Consider the following 25,869-nt stretch of genomic DNA (forward strand, 5'->3'; position numbering starts at 1 on the left):
AGGTTTTCTATCCCATGCTCCTCTTCTTCTCCTTCTTGAGTCCTTATGATATAAATATTTTTTTTTTGTTTCATATTGTCCTGGAGTTCTCTTAAACCTTCTTCATTCTTTTTCAGTCTTTTTTCATTTTGTTGCATTGTTTGGTAATTTTTTTCTACGTTGTCCTCTGGCTCACTGATCCGATGCTCTGCTTCGTTTAGCCTTCTTTTGATTGATTCTACTAGGTTCTTCAGTTTAGAAATTGCATTCTTCATTTCTTCCTGGTTCTTAATAGTTTCTTTGTTCTTTTTTATGCTGGTGTAGTTCTCAGTATATTCCTTGTAGCTTCCCTGAAGTTCTTTGTAGTTTCCCTGGAGTTCTTTTTAGTTCCCCTGCAGTTCGTTGTAGTTTTCTTTGAGTTTTTTGAGTTCATTGAGCTTCCTCATTACTATTTTTTTGAATTTCATGTCTGATAGTTTGCTTGCTTCTAATTCACCTATCTCTCCTTCTGGGAATTCCTCCTTTCTTTTGGTGCTGTGTTGTTTCTGTTTGGAGGGGTGTTATTCCCCATCCCCATTTTGGGTTCTGGTCTTGTTTCTACTTCTTTATTGATCTGCTCTTAGATGGATCTGCTTTTATTTTCTGCCTTTATGGTGTGACCTTATTGTATACAGTTGTTTAACTGCTACCTCCAGCTGATGCCACATGGAGGGGAGAAGTCTGCTTAAGTGATTTCTCCTGTAGCACTGGGAATGATTTTGTACTGGGACCTAGTTGACTGCTCTCCCAGCTCTTTCTCAAGAGCCAGCGCCCAAAACTTATTGCAAGTGCCTGTAGTTCACTTCACCCTCCTTTGGCCTCAGCCAGGGGCGAGTGCAATCTCTCCTGCAGGCTAGGGTGGGTTCACCGGTTGTGCACCAGTGTGGATGCATCCAAGTTAGACTGGTTGCTCTCCTGTTCCAGCGGAGGGGGAGGCCTCTGCGTGCCAGTTAGGAGAGTTTGTTGTGCGCCTGTTGGGGAAAGCTGGGGGCAACTGTTGAGTTTGTTTTGTGCCTGTTGGGGTGGGGCCATGGGCACCTGTGAGTTTGCTGTCATTTTAATGTTCATAGTTTGAATCTTCTTTTTCTTAAATAAGTCCCTTTAACATTTCACAGAATAATAGATTGGGAATGACGAACTCCTTTAGCTTTACCTTTTCTGGTAAGCACTTTATCTGCCCTTCCATTCTAAATGATAGCTTCGCTGGATAGAGTAATTTTGGTTTTAGGCCCTTGATTCTCATCACATTGAATACTTCTTGTCATTCCCTTCTTGACTGCAAAGTTTCTTTTGAGAAATAAGCTGACAGCCTTATTGGCACCCCTTTGTAGGTACTCGCTGCTTTTCTCTTGATGCTTTTAAGATTCTCTCTTTATCTTTAACCCTTGGCTTTCTATCCATGATGTGTCTTGGTGTGGTCCTCTTTGGGTCCAGCTTCTTTGTGACTCTCTGTTCTTCCTGAACTTGTGTGTCTATTTCCTTCGTCAAATTTGGGGAGTTTTCATCATTATTTTTTCACATAAGATTTCAGTTCCTTGCTCTTCCTCTTCTCCTTCTGGCAACCCTATGATTCGGATGTTGGCATGTTAAAAGTTGTCCCAGAGGTTACTAAGCCTCTCTTCATTTTTTCAATTTTTTTTCTTCTCATTTTGTACTGGTTGACTGTTTTTTTTTTTCTTCCTTATATTCCAAGTCATTGATTTGAACCCCGATGTTCTTCCCTTCATCATTGGTTTTGTGTGGATTTTTCTTTGTTTCATTTAGCATAGCCTTCACTTCTTCCCTTATGTGTTTGCCATACTTAAGCATATCTATCAAGTCTTTGAGCATTTTTATCACCAGTGTTTTGAACTCTACATCCGTTAAGTTGGCTGTCTCCTTGTTTGTTAGGTTGGCTGTCTCCTTGTTGTTTTGTTCTGCCACTGGAACCTTGATCTGTTTACTCTTTTGGGCCATACTTTTCTGTTTCCTCATTTTGACAGGCTCCTGTGTTTGTTTGCCCTTGTGTCTTAGGTAGAGCTGTTGCACCTGTTACATTGTAAGGGGTGGAGCCTTAGGTATTTTGGAACTTTCTATATGATTTCATATCTGATTCTTCCTATGGTGCATTATTGTCTGCCATTTTTGTTAGCTCCCCAGTGTCTTTGACCCTATTTCAGCTGCCATCTTTAGTCAGGGCAAGAGTTACAAGTGACACACAGGCATCTGGTGAGGGCATTCAACTCCCTGGATATGTCATGTGTCACTGCATAGTCTCAGTTATGTACACAATTTTGAAACTTCCAAGATCTTCCTTTCAGGAAGGTATGGCTGTTAATCTTGCCTGTGTTATGTAATGTGCCTTCAATGTTGTACTTTCACTCTGTGGACATCCCTCTTGCTCAATTCCTGCTATTATAGTAGCGGGTGTTCTCCTAATATCAGGGGACCCCCATTCTCCAAATCCCATTACAGTATCACATTTAAGGAAAAAATAAGTTAAATATTTCAATGACATAATAAGTTCCCTAGATGGAGGACATTGTGGGGAAAACAATTTTTAAAAATTCTTCTTGCTACACTGATTTTGATCATTTATCTTATGCAGGATAAAGAACCCAGATATCCAGTACCCAAAATACACATGCATAAATTTTCTTCTGTTTAAAAATTTTTCCTCAGTACTTTCACAGTTGAACTTTGCTCTTGATCTGATGTAGCATAAAATGTTCTCATTTCTTCAGTAACAAATACAGGAATGTTCTTTGCTGTAGTCAGACCATGAGTCTTCTGAGTTAGCAGGCAAATCTATTTAAAAATTCTTAGGTATGTAATATTCAAAATTGAAATCTGAGAGGCAGTTTTAGATTTAAGCAAGGCCGAATTTTTAGAGACTACTCAACTGAAAACCCAAGTGAAGCATATAAAATCTCCCTTCTTTCTATTATTTTCAAATGGTAAATGATGGCAACATTCCTGGTAGGGGTTGGTAAGTGATACTATCTACACATCGAAAATATCCCAACTGCTTAAAGAAGGGAAACACAAAAGTTCTCTGGTCTCTAGAGTTCTTTTTTTGCAATTAAAAAAAAAAGAAGAAATAGCTGTAGTTGTACATAACTGGTTGAAGGGATTTTCATCCAAATGAAAAGCTCTACCCCTTGTCTCTAGTGGGATAGGCACCAGATTCCCACAAGTGGCAACTTCCATGTCCTGTAGCACATGGCATCTGTCCCTGGAGTGAACAGTAAGCTGGCATAGTCTTGACTACTGGAATTCAGGCTAGATGGCATTTTGTTGCGTGCCATTGTGCGCCAATGTTTTAATGCTGAGAGTACTGGTCTGGTGTGCACAGGTCCTGTGAGAAGTCATACCACCCTCAATAACCTCATGAACTGCTTTTAAAAAATAATAGAAGTTGCAGTCTATTTGTTCAAAACTTTCTTCTCTAAGAATTCAGACAAGTGACAAAAATCTAGTCAGTTCCTTTAAATAAAGGACAGTTGTATTTTTCAGCTTGATAAGTACCATAAATTTTTTACCACAAGCTCTTCCATTACTATTTTATTTTTCCCCATACATACAGGACACATCAGTTACAACATTAATCATGTGACAGCAAAGTTCATAAGATTGCATATACACAATAGAAAAGCCTGTTGCAATGCAGATTTTGCTGAGAACTTTGAAAAGATTTTTCAATATATGAATTTGATATAAAAAAATGTAATAGGCTCTCCAAGAATAGCAGTTGTGGAAGGAGTTTCTTTTGTACCACCTTACTACAGGCTTCAAATATTAAATGGTGATAGATATAAGTACTAATCAAATAAAATAAAGGGTGGAGTGTTTCTATGTGGGAAACCGCTCCTTGCGGTTTAGGGAATTGTAGCCCCAGCCTGAGCATGACCTGCTGCCGGGCACCCCGGCCATGCTTGTTTTTAAGTCTCAACAATGGCTACGTGGGAGACATGCCCGAAAACCATTCAGAGAGTTTCCGTGGAGATTGGATTCAAAAAATATTAATATGCTTTAGAACTTGTTCTGCTTTCCTTTATCTTATAATTAAGTATACACAATCTCTAACAGGGAGTATTTAAAACCTTGTACCGAGTGCCAATGTGGGGTCAAAATGTTTAATAGACTCTGGCACAGACTATTCATTGTTCCCGCTGTACTGGACCTTGTACTCAGTTACTGTTGATTGTAACCTAGGTACCTGAAAGCTATTGGTGACTTATGAATGTTGATCTTGTATCTCCCATGGTATCCTTCTCAATAAAAAGCATGAGGGACGAAGGTCTAGCTGCTGTTCTCCACTAGAGAGAGCAGTCACCTTCCTTTCCCCAGACAACAAAGTGTCCTGGGTAAAAGTTTGTTCTGCCATGGTCACGAAGCCTCTGCTGGACAGAGCAACTTCCAACCGAGCCTAGGGTGTGGGAGGGACCTCCGCCATATCTGGTGCCTGGACATGGGGCACTCAGAGAAGGCACACCTGAAATGGCTGCAGGGCCAAGAATCAGACCACGGACAACCACACTGCCTGGATTGGGAATTTTGGTGCCTTGCCCACGGTAAGAGCTGCAGCCCCCAGGCTGTTTCTGGAAAAGGCTGCCTGGGTGGTTTAGTTTGAGAAGGGAGAATTTCTTTCTGCCACTCTCTTTGGCCAGGGTTTTTGGTTTTGCCTTTCTCTCCTCTCATTCAAAGGACCATTTTGGCTTCTCTCTTTCAATAAATTGCCACAAAATTGCGGGCAAGGTTCGAGCAGTTAAAAGCTGATAGAGCGCTGGCCATTTTGAAGTCTCCCGTGACAGGATAAGCTGGTACAAGGACTGGGTTAGAGCACTAGGCACCTGCCAGCTGCAAGTCAAAGTTCGTGCAACATCAGGAACACAGTCACAAGCACTCACTGTCCAACCCCGTGGCATCTCCCACCAATTAGGATTTTATCAGAGTGAGAGAAGCTTTAGGCCAGAAATAGAATTTGTATGAGGGCTCTGGTGATGACCGAGCTCTGAAGATAAGAGGCACTTCCTCCCTCTGGCCTGAATTCTCAGGTGTCCCTATGTGAGTTGGGACCTAGCAGAGGTGTCTAGGGTCATCCCCCGGGACTTGTAGGGGCCTCATAGAAAATTCCCTTCACAGTAATATAATTCTTGGCTTATCTGGGGTCGCACAAAATAAGATCTGGTCATTCAGCACTCTGAGCCCTTCCAGTTGTTTTAGACGACTGGGAGAGAAACCGAGACACGTAGGAGAGGTTGGGATGACCAAGGCGTGACACCCTTGGGAGCCCACCTCACAAGCAGCACACTCCGACCCACTACACTAATTAATCCCTAGTTAGAGTTAGAAAAATAACTAGTCTGCTTTGAACAAGAGGCAGAGAAAGGTGAAAAATCAAAATGAACAAAAGGACCCAATTCCCATGAAAGAATGGGGTCAGGATTATCTAAGGAACAAGAGCTTTACTTTAGGTTGTTACAGCAACTAGTAAAAAGAACTGGATGCCAGATTAAAGAAAGGCATTTGATTAATTTACTGCATACTGCTGTGGCTCAAAGCACTGCGGTCTCAGAAAAACAAAGGGAAATTAAGAAAAATAACCCAAGATTAAAAGGTGCCACAGCCACGATAAAAGTAGGAAAGGGGGAGGAAAAGGGGAATATGTGGAGCGCTGCCAAACAATCGGCTCTGCAGACCCCTTCCCTCTGGGATCCTGAAAAGCCACAATGTCTCTCACAGCCTCTGCCGGCTGACACAGGCCCACCGGCTGATCCAAACCTTGACAGAAAAACTGTAAAAATGTTTTTCCTACAATTGCCTTAAAACTAAGGTTCTATTTAGTAAAATAATATGTTGTGGAAAATTATTCAAATATTCAACTAATATTCAAAAATTCATGTCTTTTAGTACTAAGAACTGAATTTTTGTCAGTCTATATTAATATTATATATCTTTTATTATCACTTTAAATAAATAGTCAAATATCCTTTCATAACATATATTCCTTGGTTGGCAAAATTTTCAAGATTTAAAATTTAAAAGACTTCCTTATAGTCTTGGAGTATTTCAAAGGGCCCTTGAGATAGCTCAAGGATTTATTATTTTCTTCTTACCAAAAAGAAGAAAACTGTAGACCAATCAGACTTAATACATTTTAAGATACTTGGAAAGCTTTGTCAAATAAGGAAATTTTATAGACGTCTCCAAAAGTCTACGAAGTTCTAATTATCTATAATTTTAATAACTATTTTAAAATATTATATCAAAAATTGCATATGTTGCAAAACATCTAACCATATAAGTCTTTAAAACAATTACTAAATTCTAAACCTAGGAGTTACTAAGTTCTAGAAACAATAAAGTAATTAATCTACTATTCAAACCCATACAGGAAATGGCAGGGTGCCTAAAAGAAAAAAAAAGAAGGGTAACAGTCAAACTCCAGCCGTTTTTCAGCTGCAGCCTGTCATCTCAACCACTTCTCTCTAGCCCCTGCCCTGAGAGAGCAGGACAGGAGTGAGAAAGGCCATTCCAGGACAAAGACGCTTCAAAATCACCTTTGTAACAAAAGCTAGCCAAATATTTATTTAAAAATTACAAAAAATAAATAGGCCAAGGAAATAATTTAAAAAACTTCTTAGAAAAACTCAAAAATAATTGGCTAATACCTTTGTTCATTTACAACAATCTATAGCCCAGGCAGGCTTACAAATAGCTCTGGAAAAAAGTCCAGCAGTACCAACCTCGGCAGTATTTAGGTTTCACCTTATTTAATGGAACAATATGACCTCAAGCGGTAGAAATTGTTCCTTTTACTTCATTAACCCTTAACAATCTTCAACAATTATTAGGAGTCATTAATTGGATATGGCCCAATTTAGGTATAGCTACTCAACAGCTTACCCACCTTTTTAACACCCTTAAAGGAGACCCAGATTTAAACTCATCTCCTACGTTGTCTCCTAAGGCTTTAAAAGAACTTAATATTGTGCATCAGCATATTAGAACAAGACAAATGGAAAAAATTAACCCTTCCTACCCAATTAAGCTATTTTGCTTTCCTACATTACACTCCCCTATGGGACTTCTAGGACAGCTACAACCTCAGCTCACTATGATTGAATGGTTATTTCTTTCCCACCAACCACAGAAAACTATAACTACTTATATCTCTGCCCTTTGTCAACTAATAATCAAGGGACGAGAAAGAGCTCAACAATTATTTAGCTATGACCCAGAAATTATTCACTTACCTCTAACTCAAAGGTATTTACAACAGCTTTTTAGTCAGTCTCTAGATTTCCAGTGTGCTATGGCTAATTATGTTAGAAAGCTTGAAATTAATCTTCCTTCAGATAAGCTTTTACAAAATATACCTCAATTAAATTTGCGTATTAAAAGTAAAATTCGTCCTACCCCAATATCTGGAGCAAAAACTATCTTTATAGATGGATCAGAAAAAAATGGAAAAGCAGCCATTACTTGGAGGGAAGGACAGAGTTGGAAAGATGGTATAACTCACAGCCACTCACACATCCAGAGAGCTGAACTCTCTGGAGCCATTATGGCCCTCCAACAATGGCCAAATGAACCTTTAAATTTAGTTTGTAATTCTGGCAACACGGTGTATACTATACTCCATATAAGCCAAGCTTTACTTAAGGAGTCTATAGAGCCCCAGTTATTCAGTTTATTCCTAACTTTACAAAGTCTAATTGATAGAAGAGCGCATCCTATATTTGTCACCCATATTCGCTCTCACTCAGGCCTTCCAGGCCTTATGACAGAAGGCAACGAACATGCTGACGCTTTAGTCAGTGTATTAACTATCTTTCAAAAGGCAGTTGCCTCTCATCAGTTTTACCACCAAAATTCTCAAGCACTTCTCAAAGAATTTAGAATTTCTCACTCTCAAGCTAAACAAATTATTCGGGAATGTGCAGATTTTCAGGCACTGGGTGCAGCACCTCCCAGTAGTGGGACCAACCATCAAGGATTGGCCCCTAGATAAACTTGGCAAACAAATGTCACTCATTATCCACCTTTTGAAAAGCCATATATCTATAGATACTTGTTCTGGAGCATTAGATGCCTCCGCTCTTACAGAAGAATCTGCTAAGCATATTCGAGCACATTGGCTCGAGGCATTTAGTTTCTTGGGTTGACCACAACAAATAAAAACTGACAATGGCCCAGGCTATATAGCCCGATCCACCCAAGAATTTTTACAGAGATGGGACATTAAACATAAAACAGGAATTCCATATAATCCAACAGGCCAAGCCATAGTTGAATGGGCCCACCATACCTTTAAAAATCTTCTCAAAAAACAAAAAAAGGGGAGTATGGAGTCTCCAGAACTGGGAAGACCTGGTTGATTTGCTAACCTGGGGGAGGGGATATGCCTGTGTTTCTACCTCTACAGGACCTTTGTGGTTACCAGCAAAAAGAGAGATACCATACCATGGAGGACGACCAGCACCAGGAGAACAATCATGAAGAACGGATCAGGCGACTCGAGGACTTGACTGACCAGCTGTCTCAGCTGGCAATAAATGAGTGCCGGAATTGGAACTGAGCTTGGAACCAGGCTCAAAATTAAGCTTGGAACCAATCACGTTACCAGCGTCAGAGGAGACAGGCAAGAGAAGTCAGGGAGAATACCAACCCTCCTGAGTCTAGGAATATAACTTGGGTAGATCTAAGAAGTCTTACTAATAGAGCTGAGGAAGTAATAGAAATTGTTGGAGCACCGGACACCCCTGAAAACCATTTCCTAGCTTTTTTAACTATAGTGTCCTCTAATTCTATGAGAAATCTAACAATTATAGCTATATTGATTTGTCTCAGAGGACTAGGTCTCTCTGCTGAGATGGAACATATATATTGGAGCCATGTACTTGATCCACCTGTTTTTAAGCTCCTTACTTGGTGGAACTCTGAGCCTCCCCTGTCTAAGAATGACACCAAGTGGACAGGAGGCACTTGGATCCCACCTGATGGGCCTTTAGAAGTAAACAAACCTTGGGTGCCCATTCCTAGTAATGCTATGTATATATCAGAGCTTTCGCCTGCTTGCTTCTCCATGCTATCTGACACTTTGTGCTTACCTTTAATGAATAAGTTCTATGCCCATGCTGTGTATAAGGGAAAGCAGCAAACTAATATATCCATGATGGAAACAGTTGAAATCTGAAAAGAGTATCAAACCTCAACCAGTAGTCCCCCAGAGTTGCCTCTTTGTGAGCCAATTAGCCAGCCACCAAAGATTATTACCTGGTCATTCTGCAGAGGCACAGAAGCCTCTGTTGTAAGAATTCCTGACACTCCCTTACAAGCTGAGAATTGGGAAGCCTATTGGGAAATTAAAGGCAGTACCAACAATGGTCTAGTCAAGGCATTTCCCCACGTTACCTATGCCAAACTAGCATGGACAGGGCTAGGTACTGGGGCACCCATTATTCACATTACATCTCAAAATCATAGTAGCCCATGGCATATGAATATATGGAAAATGGGATTGCCATTTATAGAAATAATCATAGGACTTTTATAATCAGGATCCTGAGGCAGGAAAATGTTACTTTAACATCAAAACCTTAAGCAAAGGATGGGTTACAGTATGCACCTCTCACCCTTACTTGTTTCTTGCTATTCCTGGGGTGCCTCAGCTTAATTATAATCACTCTTTTAATGTATATTATCTTCATGTTGCTGCTGGCTCTATTTATGCTAGCTGCATTATTTGGACCAATGTCACTCAGCTTAATTTAACAACCATCTTCATGGTGCGGAGGCAATCAGAAATTTGGTTGCCAGTCAATGTTACCAGGAAGTGGCGAGACCCTAGAGTTCTCACCGCACTCAGTCAAGCTCTTGCTGAGATTAGAGTTCGATGCTTTATAGGCACTCTTGTTACTTGCATTATCTCTGCTGTAGTTGTTCCTGCTACAGCTGCCACCTCTGCGACTGCCCTCATGAAGTCTGTCCAGACTGCCCTTACAGTGGAAGCCTTGCTCACCAACGCCACTCAGGAGATGATCCAGCAGACTCGTATTGATCAGGAAATCCTGGCCCCACCCTCAGCCATGGAATCAGCCGTACTGTGGCTGGGGGAACGTCAGGATGCCCTGGTTACCAGGCAACAGCTCACTTGTGACCCAGGATTTTCAAAACTTTGCGTTACTCCCCTGAAGTGGAATTCCAGCCAGCATTCCTGGGCAGACACCCAGCATCATCTTCAAGGGGCCTTTTCTACAAATCCTAAAGGCCAGATTGATCAGTTGCAGTTTGAACTCCATCGGCAGCTTATGGACATCAAGCAGCTTGCTGAACAAAAAGTGTTTCAAACCCTAAGTGATGCCCTTCAATGGCTTAACCCTAAATATTGGTTTCAAGGATTAAATTTACATATATGGATAATGGGAACAGCTGAATGTTTATTAATCATTGCTATACTCTGTCCTCTGATGCATCTGCAAGTTATTTACCCATTATCATGTTAGAGAAAAGCAAGTAGCAAGCTTCATAGGCCTTTCTACTATAAGGATCACAAAAATCAAAAAAGGGGAGATGTGGGGAACCGCTCCCTGTGGTTTAGGGAATTGTAGCCCCAACCTGAGCATGACCTGCCGCTGGGCACCCCAACTGTGTTTGTCTTTAAGTCTCAACAATGGCTGTGTGGGAGACATACCCGAAAACCATTCAGAGAGTTTTCATGGAGATTGGATTTAAAGAATATTAGTATGCTTTAGAACTTGTTCTGCTTTCCTTTATCTTATAATTAAGTATACACAATCTCTAACAGGGAGTATTTAAAACCTTGTACCGAGTGCCAATGTGGGGTCAAAATGTTTAATAGACCCTGGCACAGATTATTCATTGTTCCCGCTGTACTGGAACTTGTAATCAGTTATTGTTAATTGTAACTTAAGTACCTGAAAGCTATTGGTGATTTATGAATGTTGATCTTGTATCTCCCATGGTATCCTTCTCAATAAAAAGCATGAGGGATGAAGGTCTAGCTGCTGTTTTTCACTGGAGAGAGCAGTCACCTTCCTTCCCTCAGACCTAAAGAAATGTCCTGGGTAAAAATTTGTTCTGCCATGGTCACGAAGCCTCTGCTGGACAGACCAACTTCCAACTGAGCCTAGGGTGTGTGAGGGACCTCCGCCATATTTCTACTTCAACATCTGCATGGTCATCTTTGGTCCTTTGATGAATGTCCCTCTGTGTTTTTATTTTGTGATCATCAGACAGACCATCATGGATACAGAGAGTGTTTTGATGAATGGCAGATGAAATGGGTGTGGGGGAATGTGTGAAGAGGTGAGGGAACTGAGAAGTACAAATAGGCAGTTACAGAATAGCCATGGGGATGTAAAGTACAGTATAGTAAATGGAGTAGCTAAAGAACTTACACTCGTGACCCATGAACATGAACAATGGTGAGGGGATTGCCTGTGGGAGTGGGGGGTTCTGGGTGAATGGGGGAAAGGGGAGAAAAGTTGGGACAGCTGTAATAGCATAATCAATAAAATTTACTTAAAAAAACTTAATAATGGTACACTGTGAATGCAAAATTTAAATAGAATATCTTTTCTTTTTTTAAATTATATTTTATTGATTATGCTAATACAGTTGTCCTGATTTCTTCCCCTTTGCTCCCCTCTGCCTGGTACCCCCCTTCCCTCAAGCAGTCGCCCCTCTTAGTTCATGTCCATGGGTCATGCATATAAGTTCTTTGGCTTCTCTATTCCCTATATTATTCTTAATGTCCCCCTGTCTATTTTGTTCCTACTAATAATGTTTCTTAATCCTGGCCCCATTTCCCCATTTCTCCCCCTTCCCCCTCCCAGCTGTCAACCCTCTGAATGATCCCCATACCTATGATTCTGTTCCTGTTCTGGTTGTTTGCTTAGTTTGTTTTTGTTTTTATTTTTTAGATTCTGTTGTTGATAGTTGTGAGTTTGTTGTCATTTTACTGTTCACTGTTTTGATCTTCTTTTTCTTAAATAAGTCCCTTTAAAACTTTATATAATAATGGCTTGGTGATGACAAACTTCTTTAGCTTTACCTTGTCTGGGAAGCATTTTATCTGCCCTTGCATTATAAATGATAGTTTTGCTGGATAGAGTAATCTAGGTTGTCAATTCTTGCTTTTCATCACTTGAATACTTCTTGCCAGCCCCTTCTAGCCTGAAAAGTTTCTTTTGAGAAATCCACTGACAGTCTTATGGGATCTCCTTTGCTGGTAATTTTTTCTCTTGTTGCTTTTAAAATTCTTTCTTTATCTTTAACCTTTGGCATTTTAATTATGATGTATCTTGGTGTGGTCTTCTTTGGGTCTAATTTGTTTGGACTCTCTGTGCTCTTTGGACTTGTATGTCTATTTCCTTCGCCAAATTTGGGAAGTTTTCTTTCATTATTTTGTAAATAAGTTTTTAATTTCTTGCTCTTACTCTTCTCCTTCTGGCAACCCTATGATTTGGATGTTGACACATTTAAAGTTGTCCCAGGGGTTCCTAAGCCTCTCCTCCTTTTTTCCAATTCTTGTTTCTTTATTCTTTTCTGGTTGATTGTTGATTTCTTTCTTATGTTCCAAATAGTTGATTTGAGCAATGGCTTCTTTCCCTTCACCATTGGGTTCATATGGATTTTCCTTCATTTCACTTAGTCTAGCCTTCTTTTCTTCCCTTATGCATTTATTGTACTCATATCTGTCAAGCCTGTGAGCATTGTTATCACCAGTGTTTTGAACTCTGCATCTCTTAGGTTGGCTATCTTCTTGTCACTTAGTTCTCTCACTAGAACCTTGATCTGCTTCCTCTTTTGAGTCATACTTTTTTGCCTCCTCAACTTGACTGCCTTCTGTGTTTGCCTGTGTCTTAGGTAGAGCTGTCACACCTGTTATGTTGTAAGGGGTGGAGCCTTAGGTATTTGTTAGTATGGGGCAATCCATTTCACCACCTTGTAGTGCTGTATGTAGGGGTGGGGGTCAAAGAGGAAATGATGCCATCTGATAAGCACCTGCCCCTTTTCCAGGCACTTCTCCAACTTCCCATATGGGACTGGTGCCCCTGTAACTATTTCCCTAGTTGTGGTTCTCAGAGTGGGTAGGTTTGTAGACATGCTAGGACTGTGGGGTCCTCTAAACAAGTGGACTCTGCTGAGACACCGGCAATTTCTTCCTCTGTCCCAACACCCACTGGTTTTCATAGTCAGAAACAATGAGGCTTGATTTATTTATTTTTTTTGGTGCTGGAGCCGTGAGCTGTGTGATCTGGTCTGGAACAGGGATTGCTCCCAGGTGTCCCTCATGGCTTTTATAATGTGCGACTGCTCTTTCTGCTGGCTGGCCACAGCCACTGTCTTGCTGCTGCCTCCACATTGTGTCCTCTCCACACTGACTTTGTCCCTCCTACCTGTCTGGATGAGTATTACTTCTTTATATCTTTGTCTGTTGGACTTCCATGCAGTTTGATTTTCTGACAGTTTTGGTAGTTTTTAGGTTTGAGGTAGTTGTATTTCTTTTTATTGTTGTGGAGGATGGTGAAGCATGTCTACCTAAGCCTCCATCTTAGCTGGAAGTCTAAGACTTTTTAAATTCTTGGTGGTTGAACTTCCATACAACTCAATTTTCTGATGGTTCTAGGTGTTATTAATTTCGAGATCTGGTTGTAATTATTTCTATGGTTCCACTAGGAGGTGAACCATGTCTACCTATGACTCCAACTTGAATGAAAATCTAAATATAGGGGTTTTTTTGTAAGAAATAAACAAACTTCAAAGTTCATGTCTGGGTTAATTTTGTAGGCTTTAGGAATCAGTAATGTGAAGTCTCATTAAAGCTTTTATATAGTGATTATGTGTATCAAGAAGGTCTGTCCAGAAGGTATCCAGCCATGTAATATGAAAAATAGAGTCATTTTTTGAAGAAGATACAAGATATAAGAAACATTGTACATAGGACATTGATGTCTCAGTCCCCTTCAAAGTAGGCACCTTGGGACCTCACACAGTTCACCCAATTGCCATCAGCTACCCCATTATATTTTCCTGTTTCTCATTGATGATCTAAAATCTCTTCCCTTTCAAAGATGATTTTAGTTTTGGGAAAAATCAGACATCACAGGGTGCCAAATGTAGGCTATAGAGGGGTTGAATCACCTGGGTGATTTGGTGTTTTGTCCAAAATCTCTACATGGCATGTTATACATGAGCAGGCATGTTGTCATGGTGAACCTGCCAATCACCAGTTGCCTATAGGTGTAGCCTTCTGAATCATCTGTATAGTTTCCGCAGATGACTGTTCAAGCTTAGTGCAAAATTTGATGCAGATTTGTAGTTCTACTTGCTCAGTTATTTTGAATGTGATAATCACACAACACATGCTCACTCAACAGCATCTACTGCCCCCACTGACTAGTACATGAAGTCATTATTGCTCACATATGTGCATTGCAATCCCCTCTCCTTGGCTGCCAGGTTACATAGCATTATGCAAACTGGTCTTATTATATTAACAATGGCTGGACTTTTTCCAGACAAGCCTCATATGTCAATGTTCCTGTTCCCCTGGAGATCATCTCATACTCAAAAGTTGGGTCAAAAAATTCCATTTGCTCACGGAAAATTCATATTTGGAATTCACAAAGGAGCTATTGGAAATGTCATCTTTATGAATCTTATTGGTACTTTCTAAAAAGTGTCATGTTGGGTAACATTAAAAATTTTTTTTTATTCTTATTTATTCTATTATAGTTGTCCCAATTTTTCCCTCTTTGCCCTCCTCCACCCAGCCCATCCTTCGCTTCCACAGTCAATCCCCACATCATTGTCCGTGTCCATGGGTCATTCACACATTTTCTTTGACTAATCTTTTCCCCTTCTTTCCACATCCCCCCATCCCCCATCATCTGGCAGCTGTCAGTCTGTTCCATGTTTCCATGTTTCTGGTTCTGTTTTGCTTATTAGTTTGTTTTGTTCTTTAGATTCCTCTTATAAGTGAGATCATATGGTATTTGTCTCTCATCAACTGGCTTAAAATTTTCCAGTTCCATCCATGCTGTCATAAAAGGTAGGAGTTCCTTCTTTCTGCTGTGTAGTATTCCATTATGTAAATGTTTTTGATCCACTTATTTACTGATGGGCACTTAGGCTGTTTCCAGCACTTGGCTATTATAAATCCCACTGCTATGAACATAGGGATGCATATTTTCTTTTGAACTGGTGTTTCAGGATTCTTATATTCCAAGGAGTGGAATTGCAGGGTCTAAATACAGTTCCACTTTTAGTTTTTTGAGGAAATTTTATACTGTTCTCTACAGTGGAGCACCAGTTTACATTCCCAACATCAGTGCAGTAGGGTCTCCTTTCCTCCACATCCTCAGCAGCCATTTCATTAAATGTCATTGGGTAACCTTAAATGAAACACTGCCTCTGGGGTGGAGGACTTGGTCACTGCACTGAGCCCCTTGAGCAGAATCCTTGCCTTGGAGCTGTCAGGCCCCAAATACCCTCACCATGACCTCTGCCACTCCCTGCCCCAACTGTGCTTCCCACTTCCTTTTCCTTCTCCACAGGGCAGGCCCAGGTTAAAGTCTTTTAGAAACAGGAGGGCCCTCCTGGGGTATTTCAGGGATGGTTCCTGGAGTCCCACCATCTATGCCCTGAGAGGCCAGCAAGATGACCCCTCCCAAGGGCACTACAGCCCCTGCAGCTGCTAACTCCCTGTTGCTGCTAATTTGTATTTAAATTGGTTAGTTTGTATTTAATTAATAGTTTTGTTGTTTTTAATTGTTTAAAAGATATGTCTTTTTCTATTTTTTTGTATATATTTAAGTTAAATTATAATAAGAATGTAGGTTTTTCCATTTAGTATCATGGATATAAAGTTAACAAGGAATTTATCTTCCTTTAGAAGTGGTTTGTTCACTTCTGGAGTTTTGAAAACCAGAATGTGAGATTCTGACACAGGGATGGCTTTGTACACAAGCACTGGCTGCTTCCCCTGTTGCCCCATGTACATCTTCTCTCAAGAGGGAGAATTTTCACCTGAAGTCCTAGCAACCAGAGACTTATTTGGTGAAAAAACAAAGTTCAGAAGAACATAAACACTGGAAGGTTGAGAAGCCAACTCCATTTAATTAGATAATTTTCCTAAGGGCCAGCGCTGCAAGTCACAGGGATGAGGCAAGAATAAATAATTACACTGGGGAACACAATTTTTGTTGAGTTAGATATGAAACTTGTTTTTTACTAACTTTTGGCCTCTGAATCAAAAAATGACCTCAGTATTTTTCTATCACATCAACTTTTTCAGGTACAGGATACCCTCCCTTTGTCCCAAAAATCATACAAAATGTACATACGAAAGAAAATAAAGAAAAATATTACCTGAATATACTGTTTATTTAGAGTTATTTTATTCATATAAAGGCAACATATTGTTACTGTAAGTCAAATTGTGTACAAGTAGTAAGGTTCTGCTACCAAACATACATATTAAGGTATTTTATCTTCTCAAACAACAGGCTAGGAAATGCCAAAATGAGATACTTGAAACAATCTCCTTCAGTTGTCAAAGCTTTAAAGAATTGCTTCATGAGACCCAGTTTTATGTGCAGGGGTGGGACTATAATGTTCTTTCTGTCAACAAGTGGCTCATGTAGAATGTTTGGATCACCAGGTTTGAGGTCAGATGTTGGAGGCCAATTCAACTCCACCCAATGTTTCTCACAAGTTCTGTTGTCCTGCATACACAAAAAACAAGGACACTTGGTGTATCTGCATTGCTGACCAAGAAGGAAACAGACCATTTTAAGGTCAATACAGATGGTCCAATTGTACTTGTGATGTTGCAACAGATCAATGACTCTCTTTATGTCTTCATATTCTTCAAGAAAACAAACTGAATGGCCAATTGGGACTGCACCAAACAAATTGCCATTGCGGAGGACACACTTCAAGCTCCGCTTTGAGCTATCGATGAACAGTCGCCATTCAGTTGCATTATAGATTGGAATTCCCATCTCCTCCATTAAACCATGTATGTTATGGCAACACACAAAGCCACCATCACTTTGAAAGTACTGCAGAAATGCACTTTCTCTTGATTGAAAGTAGGATACCTTCGCTATTTTTTCAAGCAAGTTTTTCTCATGCAGTCTTGATGCTAGGAGTTCTGAAGCCCTTTTGGATAGTCCCAAATCTCACACCAAACCATTCAGCTCATGCTGATCACATCCCTTACTAACTGAGTCATCTTCAATTTCAAAATCTTCATTGTTGCTGTCACTTAGTTCTTCACCACACTCCTGTTTTTCGAAAGAGGGTAGTTCAATGAAAACTGGCACTGGGATTTCAGTTGAATGAAGCACTGGGCATATAGCTGGTGATAGACTAGGATACTCTATTTTACATTTATTTTTCTTGTTATATCCTGATGTTTTCACTATACAAAAGTAGCAGTCACTTGAATAATCTCTGGGCTCTCGCCAAACCATAGGTATACCAAATGGCAATTTATCACGTGTTCCCTTTGTCCACATTGCTTCGTCCACCAGCAGTGCTCAACACACTGCTTGCACACCTTGTGAGGGGCCCTAGACTTATCTTGATCACCAAGTTTTACCTTAAAATACGCAACATAGGGTTCCCTGACAAATGCACTGATGTTTGTCCTTTGACTGGGAATGGTGAAACTGCCACAGCTATAACAAAACTAATCATGGTTTTTTTAGGCACATATGCTGAGAAGTAGCAGAGGCAGATATGATCTGAAGGAAAGGAAAGAATTATGTATGTAAATAAAAAAATAAATTCTGCACTGCCGGCCAAGATGGAGGCCTAGACAGACATGCTGAGTCTCCCTCCACAACTAAGAAGGATTACAACTACCTCAAAAAGAGAGACAATCAGAAGTTCCAAAAAATTGAGCTGCATGGAAGTCCAACAAACAAAGTTATAAAAAAGAAATACTAATCCAGAGAGGTAGGAAGGGCGGAGCTGGGGGAGAGGAGGACGTGGTGTGGTGGCGGCAGTGGCAGCAGTGACAGCAGGTCTGTGGAAAGTGTGGTCACACTTTTTAAAAAGTAGGGAGGGACACCTGGGGAGCACTCTCAGCACCAGACCAGACCGCACAGCTCATGGTTCCAATGCTGGGGACAGTAAAGCCTCATTGCTTCTGACGGTGCAAACCAGTGGTGGTTGGGGCAGAGGAAAAAACTGCCAGCCTCTCAGTAGAGTCCACTTGTTTAAAGGGCCCCGATGGTCCTAGAGCATCCACAGACTGACCTACTCTGGGAATGATGGCCAGGGCAACAGCTATAGAGGCGCCAACCCCATACTGAATGGGAGAAGTGCCTGGAAAAAGTGCGAGTGCTGAGCAAGGAGCATTATTGCCTTTTAAACCCCTCCTCCCCCACAGTGCCACAACGTGGTGAAATGTGTCGCCCTGTACTGATGAGTACTTAAGGCTCTGCCCCTTATAATGTTACAGGTAAGACACAGAGGGAAACACAGGTACCTGTCAAGATGAGGAGACAGAGAGATGTGTCCCAAAAGAGGGAGTGGATCAAGGTTCCAGTGGGAGTACTAAGGGATGAGGTGATAGCCAACTTAACAAATGATGAGACAGCCAACCTAACAGATGTAGAGTTCGAAACACTGGGATAAAGATGCTCACCGGCTTGACAGATATACTTAAGTATGGCAAATGCATAAGGGAAGAAGTGAAGGCTATGCTAAATGAAATGAAGGAAAATCCACATAAAACAAACGGTAAAGAGAAGAAAACTCGGGTTCAAATCAATGATTTGAAACATAAGGAAGAAAAAAACAATCAACCAGTACAGAATGAAGAAACAAGAATTGAAGAAAATGAGGAGAGGCATGGGAACGTCTGGGACAACTTTAAACATACCAACATCCAAATCATAGGGGTGCCAGAAAAAGAAGAGGAAGAGCAAGAAATTGAACATTATGTAAAAAACATAATGAAGGAGCAGTTCCAAAATTTGGTCAAGGAAATAGATATACAAGTCCAGAAAGCAGAGTTCCAAACAAGCTATACCCAAGGAGGACCACACCAAGACACATCATAATTAAAATGCCAAAGGTTCAAGATAAAGAGAGACTTAAAAGCAGCAAAAGAAAAGCAGAGAGTTACCTACAAAGGGGTGCCTATAAGGCTGGCAGCTTATTTCTCAAAAGAAACTTTGCAGGCAAGAGGGGACTGGCAAGAAGTATTCAATGTGATGAGAAGTAAAGACTTACAACCAAAATTACTCTATCCAGCAAAGCTATCATTTAGAATGGCAGGGCAGATGAAGTGCTTCCCAGACAAGGTAAAGCTAAAGGAGTTCATTATCACCAAGCCCTTACTATATGAAATGTCAAAAGGACTTACCTAACAAAAAGAAAATCAAAATTATGAACATTAAAGTGACAACCAACTCACAACCATCAACAACTGAATCTAAAAAATAAAAACAAAATTCAACTAAGCAAACCAGAATAGGAACAGAATCATAGGTATGGGAGGAGAAAGGGGAAAAATGGGGAAAAGGTGCAGGGATCAAGAAGCATAATTAGTTGGGACAAAATAGACATGGGGAAGTTAAGCATAATATAGGAAAGGGTGAAGCCAAAGAATTATATACATGACCCACGGACATTAACTAAGGGGAGGCAAGGATTTGTGGGGGGTAGGTGGATACTGGGTGGAGGGGAGCAAAGGGGAAAACAATTGGGACTACTATAACAACATAATCAATAAAATATACTAAAAAAATATTCTGCTATCTCCCTATATACAGACAGGAACTCGGAGTACACTTTGAAATATGATTCACTGTATAGAGTATCGCAGAACCTCTCACCACACTGTTTCATGTGTAACTAGAGAAGCATGAACCCATCGCTGGTCTCCAAGGTCATCCCCCACTCCTCTCCACTCGAGGGAGGTTTGCTCTCAGTCAATAGGAGAGCACTAGTGCTTCTCTTGATCCAGACTCAATCCAGCCTAGAGTGGTCGCATTATTATAAGCTGTACCGAAAAAACCTGACATGATAGGAGAAAACTAACTGCAGTTTTGAAATCAGCATGCCTGTTTAAGTCTAAAACAGCTGAAAAATCGAACTCAACTGAAATTATGTTAAAAATTGTTCCCCTGTGTTATCACCTGGTGTAGTGTGACGACTCCCCAAGTAAATTTCATGCAGAAAGTCATTGTGTATCTGGCACTTCCAGAGGGAAGGGTAGGAATTTATGTAACAGGATAGAAATTCTGGACCAATGTTCTCTTCAAAAAACTCAAAAAGATGTAGCAATCCTGGGCCATACGCAACAGACCTCAGTCCTGGTTCTGTGAAGATCTTTAGAATCAGGAGGGATGTAGGTCATGGTTCCTTCAGCTGAGCCTTGCAAGATGTGGATGGTGCAGAGCTGCAGCTGTGCCTTTGTGAATCCATGACTCAAATGCAGTGACGGTTCCCTTTCTGATTATGTTAAATATTTAGGGAGGCAATTTTTGTATGCCAAGTTTTCTTTTCATCTTGTTCTGACAGTTTATTAAAATGTGTGATAATTTCCCACACAAATTACTTATTAGTTACAAAGGGAAAATATCTTAATTATAAAGAGGAGAAACTGGACAACACCTTAACAAAGTGATCAGATGCACATCATCCATTTAGAGCAGATGGAAATCATGTGCCTTCAGATATGCCACCCTGAGGTCACACTACCACTGAAGACAAAAAAGCATAACATAAATCCAATAGTGATGAAACAGAAATGAAAATGGAGGGGTAGTCTATAAAATAAATGGATGATAGTGGTATTAAAAATGTCAACAATATGAAAGACAAAGGCTGAGGAACAGTTCCAGATTAAAGAAGGCCAGAGGGACACAACAACTAAATGCAGCATGTGACCCTGTACCAGGAAAAATAAACTTGCTACAAATAACAATTTTAAGTCATTTAAAGCATGATAGATCATATAAAGTGTCAATGTTAAATTTTCTGAGTTCACTATGTGTACTGTGGTTAGGGTAAAGGAGCGTGATGTCTGCAGCCTCCTCTTAAATGGTTAAAAAATGTGCATGCATTGCACTATAAATCTTCCATACTATGTGAATATTTTATATATAAAACACTATATGGATATAAACACAAACATATTATATTTCCTCAGAATGAGGACATTCTCTTACATGTATCTATAAGAGAAAGAAAGAAAAAAATGGTTAAACAAACATTGCAGAATGTAAAAAAAACAAACAAAAAAAGTGAGCCCCGGCTGCTGTGGTTCAGTGGATTGAGCATTGGCCTGTGAACCAAGTGTCACTGGTTCAATTCCCAGTCAGGGCACATAACTAGGTTGCACGTCAGGTCCCCAGTTGGGGGCGCGAGTGAGAGGCAACCACACAGTGATGTTTCTCTCCCTCTCTTTCTCCTTTCCCCTCTCTCTAAAAATAAATAAACAAACAAATAAATAAACAATTTTTTTAAAAGGTGAATCTGGGATTGAGGATTTTTAAAAATTATTCTTGTAACTTTTCTGTAAATTTGAAATTATTTCAAAGTAAAACATTTAAAAAATCAGTCTGAATTATAAATTTAAGCATGGTGCTAGAAATACAAGTTTGTGAAGGTGCCACTAGAAGTTCCTGCATCAAAACAGGAGTATATTTGCAGGAATTACACCTGCAGCCCTTGGCAAGTGTCCCCCAGACAGGCTCCCATGTGCAGACCCTGCCTTCCCTTATCAGTGAAAACTGAAAAATTCTGCTACACATTCTCTCTGTTTTTAAACTTGAAGTAGAACTCGCAACGTCTCCCTGCTGCCTCAAAATAGTTTAAATCTAATAAAAAATGAGGAGGCCACAGGACAGAATGGTGTGGGTTCCTTTTTTCCTGTATCTTGGGCCACCTCTCTGCAGATTCATAGTAACCATCTGACTGCCAGAGTCTCAGGCTGGTGTCCAAGTGACAACTGCTCTGATCTGACCCAGGCTAGGGAAGCTAGCACTGCCTGCAAACACATCAGCTACTTGTCCCCTATACTGCTGGGGTCACAAACTACATTCACTTGGGGACATACAAACATGGGAATGTACTCTTGCCCCTAATTGGTTCTGATCACTATCTCAGGGATGACTGAGATACCTGGACATCTTTCACCTTGACTTCCAGTGTCCTTTCCTTTGGGGAGCTATACATTTTATTCGTGTTGGTTGTAATACCGGGGACCCCAACTCAACTACCTGGAGAGCAGGTGGCCCCAACTGAGCAAGTTTCCCTCTCTTCTGGATGTCTGAATGTTGAGAAGGACTGAATGCAGTTGGAGCCAAGCAGTTGAGTGGCAGTATCCCCCCAAATTGGGAGAAAATGTTAATCATTTGTATGTTAGTTTATACAGAGATTGTGTATAACATGAGGGCAAGGTCAAAGTCTTACACAATTTTTGTCTCTTTAAGGCCAGCACAAAGCCTGGTTTGTAGTAGGTCCTGAATAGCTCCTGTTTTTTTCTTTGATCACTGGCAAATTCATTTGTTAGTTAAGAATCCTCATCTATGCTTTTATCTCTGATGCCACTTGTGATAAGCAAGGACTTCACAAGACCAAATGAGCAGAGTCAGAGTGCTCATAGAAGGTTTTGAGGGACTGATGAGGTCAAGCTCAATAATTTTATGCTGCTTATTTTCTCAGAGAAGGAAAACTCTGACTCCAAAAAACCTCCGCTGCCTTGCAGCATACCTCTTCAGGGGAAAGGCTAAGGGAGTAAACCCCGACAGAAAATCCGGAGCCGGAGTCCCTAAGGCGGTTTGACGTTGTAGTCAACACCGGCAACTCCTGCGGCGCACCTGAAGCCAAGCTGTATTGACTCCGTCTTTCCCTTGGACCCTTCAGCTGCGAAGAGAGGGGGGGTCTGCTGCATGGGCAACAGCAGACCCTCCATATCACCCTGCCCAGGCTCTGTAGCTTCAGTGTCATCGCAAGATGTCGATTCAACACGGGAGGAGACAGATACCGTGTCACTCCCGAGTCGGACTGCACAGCCATTCTCGGCGGTGCAGATAGACTCTTAAGAAGCTACACCATCGTCTCTCGAGACGGACGGCTGCCGACGACGATTTTCTCTGTCCAGCATACTGGTTAGTTGGGATTTGCAAGATTAAACCTTCCCAAAGGGTGTATTATTGCTGGAACTCCTCTGGACATGGAGAAGACTGTTTTGAACCTACAGAGTAGCCAGTTGGGAGAGTTGCCTGTGGGGAGGAAGGTCACCTTCATGTGGCAACCCTTGAAGTCACTGCCTCTTCCAAGGTGAGGCCAATGGAAAATCAGCTCTCTCAGAGGTGGGCAAATGGGCAGCTTTGAGTTGGGCCCAGGCCAATTTCCATCCCCAGTAGTGTTCGTTGTTTTATAGTTACAGTTATCTGTGCTTTTCAGAGAGCATCTGTAGCGTTTAGACACAGTCTAAAATGAGTGGGCCACAAACATAATTCTGTAACCAGGAAAAAGACAATCCCTTAGTTTCTATTTGTTATTATTATACAGTATTTTAAATTACATGTATCCTCCTGGCTAGTGTAGCTCAGTGGATTGAGCTCCAGCCTGTGAACCAAAGTGTCGCTAGTTTGATTCCTAGGCAGGGCACATACCTGGGTTGCGGGCTAGGTCCCCAGTTGGGGGCATGCGAAAGGAAGCCACACATTGATGTTTCTCTCCCCTTCTTTCTCCCTCCCTTCCCCTCTTTCTCTAGAAATAAATAAAATCTTAAAAAATACATAAATGAATTACATGTATCTTAAAATTTACTAGCACTTAGCACTTTTATCTAAATCCACTTTTGTGTTTTATATAATACTGCTATATAATACGCCGATGTATGTGGCGTTATTCTGCACTGTAGTTACACAAAATAAATTTATTATTGCTAACTTAGTTGTATTTTAATGGTTTACAGTATTCCCTCACTTATCACGAGTATTATGTTCTAGACCCCTATATAACCTATGTAACTTTAACAACATACATATACAGTACCACAAAAATCCCATGATATAGCGAAAAATCCACGATAAATAATTAAATATAATATTTTTAAAAATCCCGAGATACAGTGAGGCTGCGATAAGTGAACCATGATATAGAGAGGAACTACTGTACTCTGAGTGTCCAGTGAAGCTTTACTTCTAGAAACATGTACCAGGAACTTGCTGGGGTGAGGAATGTCAGCCAGATTGTGAGAGAGACACACTGGCAGGCAGCCTCAGGCCTGACTTGTCAGCCTGGAGGGAATTGGTTCATGACACACGGTTCACCACACCTACCCATCATCTGTGTGCCAAGCTCAAGGACATGTGAAACCCAAGTTCTACAAAGAGGGCACATATCTGTGCTGTTTTACAAGTGGAATTGCTCAGAGATGGCTGTTCTTTGCTTTTCAGGAGATGAAGACTGAGAGGCACTTAATTTCAAATTCTCAGGATCTGTGGACATTTTCCACAGAGAAGAATGTCTGGAAGCATGTCCAGGACAGCAGTTCACCAGGAAAGATGCCTTCTGGGGGAGGAGCTGAAAATGAGTTATGTTCAGAAGACCAAGGGTCCCCAAGGCTCGGAGCCGGTGTGCACCAGAGCCAACGGAGGACTGGTTCTAAATGCAGGTTCCTGGATCCGCCTCAGGGATTCTAATTCAGCAGAGCCCAAGAATCAGCAATGTTAAGTAACCCCCGTGATTTTGGGGTCTGTAAGAAATGCTCTGAGTGTGACCTAAGGGGTGACTTCACAGACTTGTACTTGAGACTTATCTAGCAAGCCTCGTGTTGGCTTTGGAATTGAGAAGCAGTAGGTGGTATTACCAAACAGAGAGTTTGTCCACCCAGTGATAGAAATTGAGGATTGCAGTGGAAGAAGACTGGCTATTTTATTTTCAGTGGCGCCACCCAGGAGAACAGGAAGTTGATGCTCAAAAGTCCAAAGTCCTGGACAGTATGTAGGTTACAGTTTATACAGGGCAAAAATCACAAGACATTGTTGGTTAGGTGTTTGCGGTCATGTTGGGAGCTGATTCAGCAGTGAGGTAAAGGAAATATATCATTTCCTCAGGGTGAGGACAGTTTTGATGTCTGTTCTGGTGTTCTTCTGTCTGGTTTCATGGGAAAGTAGCTGGGAGTCATTTTTCCTTTTCAGCTCAGGAGCTGAAACATACCTTAGGTTAAGATGTTATCTTTACCCTGCCAGAGGTCCAGTCCTTGTGATCATTAGGTCCCTACTGTCTTCTGCTGCCCCAGGGAGTGCAGATTATCTGGGGGAAAGGCTAGATCTCTAAGGGCTGTTTGTGTGTATATATATATCAACAAATCAATGCTTCTCTCTCTCTCTAAAGAGAGAAACTTTTTAGAGCTATGAAAATCAGTCATAATGACCCTGAATTTAGTAGGGAAGGAAAATGTGAGGACTTTGGTTCCTTCTGCAAGGTCAGTGGTCAGTGTAGACTGGTAAGGCTCACCTGCTGCCTCTGTACCCTCTCTCCACATCTGGTTCTTCCTGATTTCAGTGGGCAGGTGGATGTCATACTGGCCTCAGCATCTCTTTCTCTCTCTCTCTTCTCCTGTCCTTGGCTAGGCAATACAAACATTGGTCAGAAATATTCTGCTGCCCTCTAACACATTTTCAGCAACACGGTAGTGACCACAAACTCTACTGTACACAGGGGATACTTTCAGATTGCATGTGGTTGCATTTTATTCTACTAAATAGAGATTATTTCCCTTTTTAAATACTTGGTATCTTTAGCAAGCCATTTTAACTAATACATAAATGGAAGGCCAATGAACCCCTTCCCAAT

The 25,869-nt window shown here is 41.0% G+C and overlaps 1 pseudogene; it reads right to left on the bottom strand.

Moving 5' to 3' along the window:
• Positions 1-3,279: 3,279 nt before the first annotated feature.
• On the bottom strand, positions 3,280-20,410 carry LOC150012738 (ras-related GTP-binding protein C-like; annotated as a pseudogene).
• Positions 20,411-25,869: the final 5,459 nt, after the last annotated feature.

The sequence above is a fragment of the Furipterus horrens genome, unplaced genomic scaffold, assembly GCF_987537825.1.
Source record: "Furipterus horrens unplaced genomic scaffold, mFurHor1.1.pri manual_scaffold_4, whole genome shotgun sequence".
In the NCBI taxonomy this organism is placed as follows: Eukaryota; Metazoa; Chordata; class Mammalia; order Chiroptera; family Furipteridae; genus Furipterus; species Furipterus horrens.